The sequence below is a fragment of the Oenanthe melanoleuca genome, chromosome 13 (assembly GCF_029582105.1).
Source record: "Oenanthe melanoleuca isolate GR-GAL-2019-014 chromosome 13, OMel1.0, whole genome shotgun sequence".
Taxonomy (NCBI): domain Eukaryota; kingdom Metazoa; phylum Chordata; class Aves; order Passeriformes; family Muscicapidae; genus Oenanthe; species Oenanthe melanoleuca.
Window position 1 is genome coordinate 11,978,463 of NC_079347.1, and position 11,399 is coordinate 11,989,861.

General features: G+C 43.2%; 1 long non-coding RNA gene across 1 annotated transcript; it reads left to right on the forward strand.

The window, feature by feature from the left end:
- Positions 1-5,190: 5,190 nt before the first annotated feature.
- Positions 5,191-8,723, forward strand: LOC130258765 (uncharacterized). Its single transcript, XR_008841537.1, has 4 exons — positions 5,191-5,316; positions 6,405-6,584; positions 7,560-7,703; positions 8,523-8,723. It is a non-coding gene; the product is annotated as an uncharacterized LOC130258765 (long non-coding RNA).
- Positions 8,724-11,399: the final 2,676 nt, after the last annotated feature.

The window sequence follows — 11,399 nt, forward strand, 5'->3', positions numbered from 1 at the left end:
CAGCTAAGTGCTAAATGTCACAGGGTTGAAAATTTTGACCAAAAGTTATTTATATATCAAACAAAGTGTATCCCATGGTTGTGGAACCTCCTCTTCTCATTAAAACATTCCATACCATAGTAAATCTGTCTTTTAGGAGCTAATTTATGTCTGAGCAAATTATTTCCCATTTTTTCAATAATATAAATGCTTAGGTTGCAACATTTTCCCTTTGCTGGATGTTCTGAGTCTACATTTAGGGGCACAGCAATCTCACTAACACGTTTTCAGGTATACTGCTTTCTCTGTACCTTGCTGGCCATGCCAGTGTGCTCCTCAGCCCCTGGTGAACACTTTTATGGTGCTACATCTATCCCATGGCAGACAGACATGACCATCACAGAAAGAAAGGAGTTGGCAAAGGAACATATTTTCATGCAGCTGCCTAGAAAGGCAATTGTGTTCTTTCATACAAGCTGTGAGAATGAAAGCAGAAAGGAAAGACTGGCCAAGGTTTTTCAAGGAAACAGCATTTTCTGCATCAAGCTTATTGAATTTTGCATGTAAAAGGCTGAAGGCTGAGAACTCTGGTTGTAGCATAATGCCCTGGATGGATTTTAGATGTGGACTAGTATGGCAACACTCCTTGGATCCCAAGGCAGAGCAAGATATTCTTTGTTGGATGATGTGAAGCCTCTAATAAGACTGTTCTGCACTTAAAGGCAGTTTTTCTCATGCATGTTCACTTCCACACCCTCTTTGCTTGGGTCCCATGTACCCCAAACTGTAGGTCTGCTCTGGACTCTGTTTCATGCAGTTCTTGCTATGCTGGACCTTCATTCCCTAAAATAAAACAGCAGTTGGGCCTTTCCATGGCTCTGGCCAGTCATCCCAGCACATGACTGTTTTACACTAACAAAGAGGTCATTTTCTCAGACAACAGATCACAACCTCATTTTCCCTTTCTGAGGAGATTTCCCAACTAATAATACTTAACTATGAACAGAAAATTGTATGGGATTATCAAGGATTTTTAATTCATTAATTTGGATACATTTTATGTTCAGAATCACCATGTGCTCAAGCCAAGGCTGAGCTAGAACCACACAAATATTACACATCGCCTTGTTAATGCCAGCAAAGCCCTTTTTATTGCATAATTCTGCAGCCTGTCTGTAGTTTTTATTTCATTAATTTTCATCCTGATAATTGGAAGCAGCTTCTCTCCTTGCTTTTTTAAGATTTAATGAGCTACATAACTTCATGCCTCCCACTGAGGGACTATAGGTCACTTTGCACTGCTGCTACACCTTTCCCTACTTCTCCTTTACTCTCCAGCAACACAAGATAATGTTTATTGTCTTCCAGCAGAGATGCTTTGTGCATTCATGATGTGTCAGGCATGTAGATATGATCTTCTCTGCAGAGAAACACAAACTGCTGAGATGGGGAAGATTCTTGCAGAAGTGGCAGTGGGACATAATCCTGGAAGAGCTCTGGAGGACCTGGACTCCTCTGCTTGCTATGCCTCTCAGCTATGAGCTCACAGTGGCATCTTGGGTCCCTCAAAGAGCCTCACAAAGTGACACCAATACCTGGCTTGCTCCATGGACAGTGCTTTTTGCAAAGCAGTGATTTCAGCATCTACTAGAGAAATACTAGAGAAAGAAGTCAACAGAGATGGAAGTCTAAGTGTCTATCAGTTATGGAAAATAAATTATTCTAGTATTGGGTACAAAAGTTTATCCATGTATGTGGAAAACCACAATGTTGCATCTTTTTTAGCTTCTCAAAATAACGACCAGCCAACCAGGATTTTACATGGACTCAAAATGCCCTGGATATGCAGCTGAGGTAGGACACTGTCTTTCCACAATCCATTGAGACTCAAAAGAAAAAGATGGCTTCATCCAACAGGAAAGTCAGGAGGAATTGGACTGAAATGTCTTTCCAAGCCACAAAATCAGAGAATTAAATGGTCAAAAGCATGTTGTGTACCTTGAAATATCCTCAATGGCTGTCAATTCACTTCATCTCATGTTTCCTTATTTTTCCTGATTTCTTCCTTGCAAATCGAGAGCAATTCAAAAATCCTGAGCGCCATCACAGTGAGGTGTTCATTTAAAAAACACTTACATTAAATTTGGAGAATTCTTAGTGTTTTAAGAGAAATAACATTAAACTTTTTTTTTTTCCTGTGTTGTTGACAATTGATTTTGGACTTTGTCTTGTTTCTAAGGCACTTTTAATAGCACATTTTCAACTTAATTAAATGTGCCAAAAATGGCTTCCAAGACCCCAGAAAAATACTGTCCTAAACCAAAAATGAGCTCTGTCTCCCTCTACCAGTTTGACAGACACAAATCAGAGCTATGGAAAAGCTGCATGCACATGGTTCAGCAATTGTGCTATCTGAAATGCAATTATCTTGAGACCCTTTTTCCATTCTTTTTTTAACAGTCCCAGAACTCATTAGGTAAATGGATACTAACAAAATAAACCATACGAGCCTCATATTCAGGTATGTAAAAAGGCATCCTAAGTTGTCCTGGTTTGCTCAGCTCATCTTTAATGTGTTTACAATGCAAATTAAAAAGCAATCATAGCTTTGCTAGTTTTTAAGGGTGAATTACTCTGCACAAGGCAAAGACCATGCACACCAGGAGCCTCTGTCCTAAAAATCACGTTTTTGAAGCAAAGTGCTAAGTGACCTAGAAAAGCACACAACAAACAGGGGTCTTGTCTATACAGGAGCTTTGCATTGTACTGTGGCCCATAGCTGTATATGGATCACATTGAATAGGAAGCTATTTACTTATTTCAGTACATAATTCCACCTAAGATGAGTCAACAGCCAGTGTAAATAGGAGCTTTATTACCATTTGTCACCTGAAAGAACGGCCTCAAAAGCTGTCATTGGAATTTGGAAGGCAAATGGTGCCCTGCACATGGAAATGAAAGCCCCTGTGTTTTCTGCCTTCACGGCTCATATTTAGTTGTCATCCTTTTACATCAAGCTTGACACTGCTCTGCCCTGGGGGCACACTGAGCTGTGTTGTGGGGTGCCAGTGCACAAACCTGTTGGTGCAGAGAGCCCTCAGCCCCGAGTCATGGTGGCTTAGAGACACCACCCCAACATGCCTGGCTTGGGAAGGCTCCCAAAGCATGTCTCCCTCTCCTCTTCCTCCTCCTCTTCCACACAACTCCCTCCAAGCCATTTCTGGAGATGGGGTCCTTGCTGTGGTGGGAGCTACAAGCCCCTTTTCAACCAGTTAATGGGCTGCTCCCTGTTAAAGGGTTTGCCCAGGTACCAAAGACTCTGGGGCTCTATGTCAGTCTTCTAAGTACATCCCAAAAAGTCATGGTACTCTGTAAGCTGGAGTCTTGTCAAAAACACAGCAGAAGAAACCCATTGTTTGGTGTGTGAAATCCCTGCTGGGTCACATGGATGTTGTGCTCAGGGGTTCTCAGCAGCTGCCACCACCCTGCTGTCACAGCCTAGTTCCAGGGAGCCACACAAAGGAGCACAATGTGTACAAGGAAGGGCTGCCACAGGTTTATCCCTGTATTTGTTTGAAAATTCCAATTCATTGAGGGAAATGATCATCAGAAGAGGACACCCAGTTAAGCCTGTGTGACTTCTGCAAGAAGATAAATGTGCTAAAGTAGTAGAATGCCCTAAATAATTCCCTGAAATTGGAGGAGCTGCACATTTGCAACTGCATCACAGAAGGTACAGTAGCTACATTTGGGGAATATCCACACCCTTGTTTAATTTAGTTTTTATATTTCTTTTGGAAAAAAAAAAAAAAGTCACAACCCACAAGCTCAGTGCTTTTGGATTAATAACATATACTTGTCAGCAAACAGTACATTAGCTGGCTTTTGGCAGCTCATCAAAACACGTCATGGAATGGAGCTGCTCGTGTTTACAAAGTAAGGGAAGGGCAGGACATGCTGTATAACGGCTAGCAACCCATTCTCTAGTCCATACAAATGGGCTAAAAGGCTCAGAGGAGCTGTGGCATGAATAAGAGAGAGGAAATATTTTTTCAGTTAGTCAAAATGGTTTATGGGCTGTGATTAATGAAACATCCACCCGCTTGTTTGTGTTAACAATAGCTGCATCCATCAAGCAGAGTGCAGGTTTCTAATTCAGGCTACTGGCACAGGCACTGCTTGGAAGGCGTCTCCTCCCCAAAACAGAGCAGTGTTGCAAGAGAGGGACCTGGCCCATGCTGGCAAATGAGAAAACAGGCTGGAAACCCTTTCACAAAAGGATGAACAGGCTGTTACTAAAGGCAGTCAGTGCACAGACTCCTTACCCACTTTACCAATTTTCCTGCAGATTTGCACAAGCAGGATCTGCCCCATGTCCCCAGTCTGGGTGCTAAGTTGAGTCATTGGTGTAAGAGTACCTCAAAAATAAGGAATGGCAGCACACCATCCTTCTCAGGGTGATACCAAGCCTGGACAGGGTGGGTGTGTTTGACTGGATGACAGCATTCAACACCAGTGTCTACATTTCTCATACATCTCCTTGGGATGCAGAGCACATAAATCATCCATGTTGGTTATGCAGCTTTTAGAGCCAGCAACTGCCCAGCTGTTTGGGACCAGGAGAGCAAGCCAGACCCCAGCCCTGACACCAGTTCCTTGTCTGGCCTCGGGCAAGCTCTGCAGCCCCTCCTCATTCAATCTCCATCTTAGCAGTGTTTGCTTACCCACCTCGTAAGTACAGAGAGAGTTCGTTTATATTGTAGAGCCCTTTGAAGATGTAAATCCCTATGAAAATGTCAAGTGTCACTATTATTTTATACTTGGTTGGTATTTCAGATTGAATGAGAGCCTTAGTACATGTAAATTGAATGCATATTAGGAGGTTTCAATTTAAAACATCAGCCAGTTATTGTAGCCTGAAACATCTTGCTCAACTTAAGATAACTATATATTTAAAGCAGAAAAGACTGCCAAAAGCCAAAGATGAAAGAGGTTAGAATAACACCATACACTGCAAAGGTGAGGAGGCAAAGGCGGGTAACCCTGAGGATCAGGCATGTAGTGGGATGGGAAAGCTTCCTTGCAGTGACTCAAATGTTTTATTAGCTTTATCCAGCAATAACATCCCAGCACACAGGGCTGTGCCATTCATCTGTGCACACAATAACAACGGAGGAGGGCAGGAGCAGAGGTGCTGGAGGTGTTGCCCTGAGGCAGAAAGGGCAATTTTACAGGAAACCTGCATTCCTGGAAAGGCAGGTTGGGCTGGGACATGCCTGTGCCGCTGCTGTCCCCACTCCATTGGATGTCAAACGTTTGTTAAACGTCTTTTCTTTGGTAAGTGCTGGGGGATTTTTGCTTTCAAAATGTTCAGTCACTACTGTGAGTGCACGGTGGTGGTGGGGAATGGAAATGCTGCTGGAAAACTGGATGTGGCAAAAATACTACTGCCAAAACAAGAGAGAGGTGTGGAACACTTTGCAGCAGTTAATTTTTTTTTTTAATATCAGTAGGTTGTAGACAATGCTCCTCCCAACAGGTCTCTGAACATTATTGTTACTTGTCATTTTCTGAGATAGTATCCCTTATTGGTTTCTTAATTTATGTTGTATTTAAGAATGAGTTATATGGATTGCCCAAGAAGTTACAGTGGCAGTTGGAGGGGCAGAGCTGCATCTGCTGTTGCTCAACATCTAGGGCAAGCCTTCTGCCAGCAGGCTTGATGGCCACAATAAAGATAAGCAGGAAGAAAAAAAAAAAAAAAGAAGGAGAAAAAAAAAATCTATGGCAATGATGATACAAAAAGTACTCTTAATTAAAAAAAAAAAAAAAAAAAAAAAAATTTAAAAAATTAAAAAAAAAAAAAAAAAAGAAAGAAAAAGAAAAGAGCTCATGTGCAAAAGGGCTCCAAAGAACAAACTTTTAAGAGTAGCCAATAGCTGGCAACTGGATATAAGCACCTCACTGAGAAGTTGGATCACTGGGGACAAATGTTTGCCAGATATCTATGGGACCAATGTACCCACAGTTTCCAAGCTATTTATTTATTTCTATTTCTCATTTTCCTATAGACAGCTACCATACAATAATCACAAATTAATAAATCTTCATATAAATTATTTGTAGCATACCTGAAATGGAGTTCTGAGCACCATGAAAGGTCCATCTCGTTCTATTCAAATATTTTGGCAGGATCTTCTCCATACAAGAGCAAGTTTGCTCTTGCCCTGTTTCATCCTACAGCAGCTCTAAAAGTCCACTGCTCCTCAGAAAAGGAACACAGACATTCAAATGGCAACAGCAAAGGATTCAGCAGAGGCTCTGAACAGGGACTGATGGTCACACAGTGTCACAATTTTATATAATAATTTGTCTCCCTTTAAGCTCCAAGGAGGAAAATTCCTCTTGAAAACACTTTTTCTCAGGAGCAAGTAGGAGATCTGGACCATGGCTAAAGTCAATGAGCTCAGCAGCAACCTCTGCCCATGCCGGACCAGCCACCAGAGGCCTCTCCTTTTCCTGTTGTGACCTGGAAGATCTATCCATTACCTGGTGCTACTTTTCCCTGTAAGGTGCAGGAAAACCAGGAGCCAGCCTGGCCCGAGGTGAGAGCCATTGCTTCCCTCACTCCCTGTGGCTGCATTGGAGCATGCAGCTTATTTCTGCTGCTCTCCAAAACAGCCTCTCCTGCCCATGGAGATTTCAAAACTCAGGTCCTGGGTGGTGTGAAGGGCTGATCAGCCTTTTGGGTATGGGACAGCTTCTCTGCAGGGCAGCCCTGTCTGTGTTTCGAAAAGATAGAACCCTTGGAGGAGCAAGTCAACACATGAGCTCTTTTGCAGAAAATTCTCCTTCACCTTTGACTCTCATCTTCTGGGATGGATTTTAAAGCAGTAGCTTTTATTCCACTCCCTCCCAGCTTTCACTTGTGTCTGAAAGAGTTTTCTCCTTTGGCCTCCTTTCTGTTTGCAAGCATGGAGGCTTTGGATTCACAGCAACTGTTTTGATCTAAAATTCCAATACAGGGTACTTTGCTGGGAGGCATTCTAGCTGGGAAGAGCAAAGAGTAGAATTAAACCCTCCTTATTTTGAATTATATGATCTGGCATAAAAGTTTAATCCCCAAAAATTTAATGCACCTCTCCAAACTGGAATGGCTGCAAAAGAATTGCGTTTCTTGATGGAAATCAAAGCTTTGCCTTTGGTTCCAGCCCAAAGTGATGCCAATTTTGGTTGTCTCTTTCCAAGGGAAAAATAAGGACAGAATAAAATTCTGGAAGCTAAGCCCCCTTATCTCTGGGAAATGAGGCTGATGGATGGCTTGGATGGGCTGCAATACAGAAGGAATGTCAGTCCTTGCTTCTTCCAGCCTTGGTATGAAACTGCATCCTGCATTTGAAAAAACTTCCCAGCAAGGTTTTCTAGTGGGCATGTTCACACAAAAACAATCACAATTTGATGAAACAGAATTTTCCAACCCATCCCCCCCAAACCCTATTTTATTGGATAGTTTCCACCTGTGCTTTGCATTGTGGATTAAGGAGGGTTTCTCCTCTCTGCCTCTGTCTTTGTAATCCTAGAAGTCTGTCAACAGCCAAAGACAAATCTGCAGATAAATTCCCAGCTGAGCTGCAAGCAATTTTCATTTCAAATTCACCAAGTCCTTGACATGTTCTTCTGCCTAGCAAGAAAAACCAGGACATTTTGGACCAGCAGTTCAGCAGGTAGGCAGCAGCATGGCTGCACAGGAGCAATTCCCAGTTTTCTTGAATGGAAGATTTGGGTATGACTCTCCTGAAAGGAGGTAGAAGGGGGCACACTTACAGCTGCTTAGGAACATTGGCATTTAGAGGATAAATTCATGTTGTCAGCAAAGAAAAAATCACCATAAACAGATGTATTGGCTTTATCCAACAGCTGCAAAAATTAAGAGTTAAAGACCATGTCCTTTATTGGATTTTTTAGTCTATTGGGACATTTAGCATTTGGCTTTACTAACGAGATTGTGACAAGTGTTTCCAAATTATCTGTAAGGCAGGACTTTTCTAAAATATGCAGAAAAGGAGGAGTAGAGGTCAAAAAGAGAAAATTTTATCCTTATTCTGATCATCTGGAAAATAAAGAAGTTCTTGTTGGACCAGAATTAGGAATTTTAATCCTTTGAAGTCAGTAATTCTCAAGAGGAAGCTAGATGCAAATGAAAATATCTGATTAAACTGGAAAATATACTGCCTTCTGCTTGCAGGAGGGTTATAATAGATCTATAATAAGGTACATTTTTGCAGAGAAGTAAAGATGGAGAAAAAAAAAGCTTTACTTAATTTTTAAGTAATAATTAATAATCCATAATCAAGCCACGCAAGGGGATATTCTTTAGTCAGGTCACTTAAAATAATATTCACTAAGTCCCTCTCTCCCACTGATGCAATTTGGTGTAGCCTCATTCAAGTGTTAATAAAAGTTTTGACCTTGGCAGTTTTTCTGATGATAAAAAATTACTTCTTCAGTCTTGAAATTAATTTCTGTATATTCTTTTCACCCAGGCATTCCATTATTTCTCAAAGTTATGTGGCAGTTTGCACTTCTCTGAAGACAGGAATGAGACAGGATGCCCATGCTCCAGGCATTAAAAATACAAACAGAAAAGTCACTTTTACTTGTTTTCATAAAAATATTAATTGACCCTTTTGCTGCTCATTCAGTGTCCTGTATTTAAGGAAGTATTCTTAATTACAGAATTTGTCTGTCAGCCCTTTTCTGTATAAATGACAAATATGTTTTTATCACTCTTGGAGTGTGAAGTTGTTAAGTTCCTTAATATTTCCCCTGAAAAGTAGACTTGTTCAATGAGATTTCATCTGAAATGTCATGGTATTTGCATTTCAAAGATAAGTGCATTCCAAAAGCAGTTCTGGAGCAGGACTACCAGAGCTAAGAGGGGTCTGGCTCAGTGTTTTGGCAAAGTAACAGAATTAACAGCTTCTCATGGGCAGTAGGTCTAGATCTGACCTCAGTTCTTTTAACAATAAATCACTTCAGATCTGCCTCCTTTTTTGTAGTCTGCAAAATCCAGTTTATATTTGCTTGTGGCACAATGCAAGTGGTGGAAAGGAGAAGTAAATTGAGAAGTGGATAAAACTACCAAGATTTTGATGGAAACTCTGCCACTGGGGAGGAAGGCATCACAAAAGGAGGAGCCAGAGTGAAGTCACATAGAAATTTATGATTTGGGTGTAGTTTTCACTGAAATCAGGACACAATCCATGACAACATGTTTCCATAGGAGCTGCTGCATTGATTTTTGATCTCAAGAGGTTTTTCAGCTCACAGACACACAAATGCAGGCTCTGCTGTCTTTCTCCTGAAAAAACTCATCACCAGATGGTGCAGAAAAGAATTCACAGTTCATAAATGAGGAAATTGCTGTTTAGCAATGCACACTGGCAGTCACTTGGCCATGCTTAAGACTTGGCCAAGGCTCACCAAGGAAGGACCAGGAACACCTATGTAAGTGAGCAGACAAAAACTCTTCCTCCCTACACAACCTGATGATATTAGGTACATTCATGGTGTAATTTTTCTCAGCACTTGTAAATTCAGATTTATCAGGAGCTCCCATATCCATAGAGCAAATAATAAGTTTTCTCAAAAATGCTTTAATGTGAAATACCATATGGAAATTGGAAATTATCCTGTCAAATCCAAGTGTCTTGGGTTATCATGCAATGGGGGGAAGGTGTGAAGTTCTTGACTATGTTTGCGAAATGACATTATAATTATTTCCAAGCTCATAATTACTTTTGCTTTTTGCATTTCCCAAGACCATCATCTTCACCAATTTTTTTTTCTTCTTCCCAGGAGTCATGCTTCTCAGAGACCCATCCTTTTGCCTCTTACAGTTTTGTTCAGCCCTGTAATAAAATTGCATATTTTCACATAGATATATTTCACATAGCTGGGATATTTTGTGGGAGGGGAAGATTTGGAACAAGAGCTTCATTATCATTTTAGCAGAACATGGCAATAACAACAAAGCAGGACAGCTGATACAAATCATCCATTTTATAATACAGATAATGCAAGGAAAAGAAACACATAACAGAAACCAGATATCTCAGTGGGGCTGCTACATGCCATCCATGGCCTGGCCATTTCAGCTCCTTCAAATGTTCCTCATACTCCTTGTTAGGTTTTTAGGGAGAGTCTGGGCAGAGGCAGGGCTTCACATCCAGAAGTTGAAAGGCAGTAGTTCCAGACCATGGAGGTTTTGCTAGCAGGTCAGTTTGGGGGAAAGAAATAGCTCTGTGCTGGGGAGGAGCTGAGAGGGATTGGGAATTTGGGGGGGAATTCAGTCCCAGGATTCAGGGTGGTGAAAATCAGCCACTGCCCCCCTGTGCCACGGCCACGTGTGATTGTGGCATTCCCATGGCAAGCTGGCCTCAGACTGTGGCACTAAACTGGGGATTTCAGCCTGTGTTACAGGCTCCCTGTAGCTGCTGCATTTATCTGGGGGGAGAACAAACCTGGGGAGAGGCACAGCTGCCTCTTTGTCAGTGCGTGCTCAAGGCTGCCCTGAAAGGCTGGAGCAGCTCTGGGAGCGCTGGGGAGAGCTGGGGAGAGCTGGGGAGCACTGGGGAGAACTAGGGGAGAACTGGGGAGCACTAGGGGAGAGCTGGGGAGAGCTGGGGAGAACTGGGGAGAGCTGGGGAGAGCTGGAGAGAACTAGGGGAGAACTGGGGAGAGCTGGAGAGAACTAGGGGAGAGCTGGGGAGAACGGGGGAGAGCTGGGGAGAACTGGGGAGAACTAGGGGAGAGCTGGGGAGAACTAGGGGAGAACTGGGGAGCACTGGGGAGAACTGGGGAGCACTGGGGGAGAGCTGGGGAGCACTGGGGGAGAGCTGGGGAGCACTGGGGAGAACTAGGGGAGAACTGGGGAGCCCTGGGGAGAGCTGGGAAGCATTGGGGAGCATTGGGGGAGCACTGGGGAGAGCTGGGGAGAACTGGGAAGCACTGGGGAGAGCTGGGGAGAACTGAGGAGAGCTGGGGAGAACTGGGAAGAATCAGGGAGAGCTGGAGAGAGCTGGGAAGCACTGGGGAGAACTGGGGAGCACTGGGAAGCGCTGGGGAGCATTGGGGAGCACTGGGGAGAACTTGAGGAGAGCTGGGGAGAACTGAGGAGAGCTGGGGAGAACTGGGAAAAATCAGGGAGAGCTGGAGAGAGCTGGGGAGAACTGAGGAGCACTGGGGAGAACTAGGGAGAACTGGGGAGCATCAGAGAACAGCGGGGAGCACCGGGGAGCTCTCAGGAGTCAAAAGTGCCCTGAGCAGGCAGGTGGGGCATCCACCCCGGCCAGGGCCACAAGCGTGTCGTGTCACCACAGGCTCCGAGCGCACAAAGAGCTCCCACACACACAGAGGAA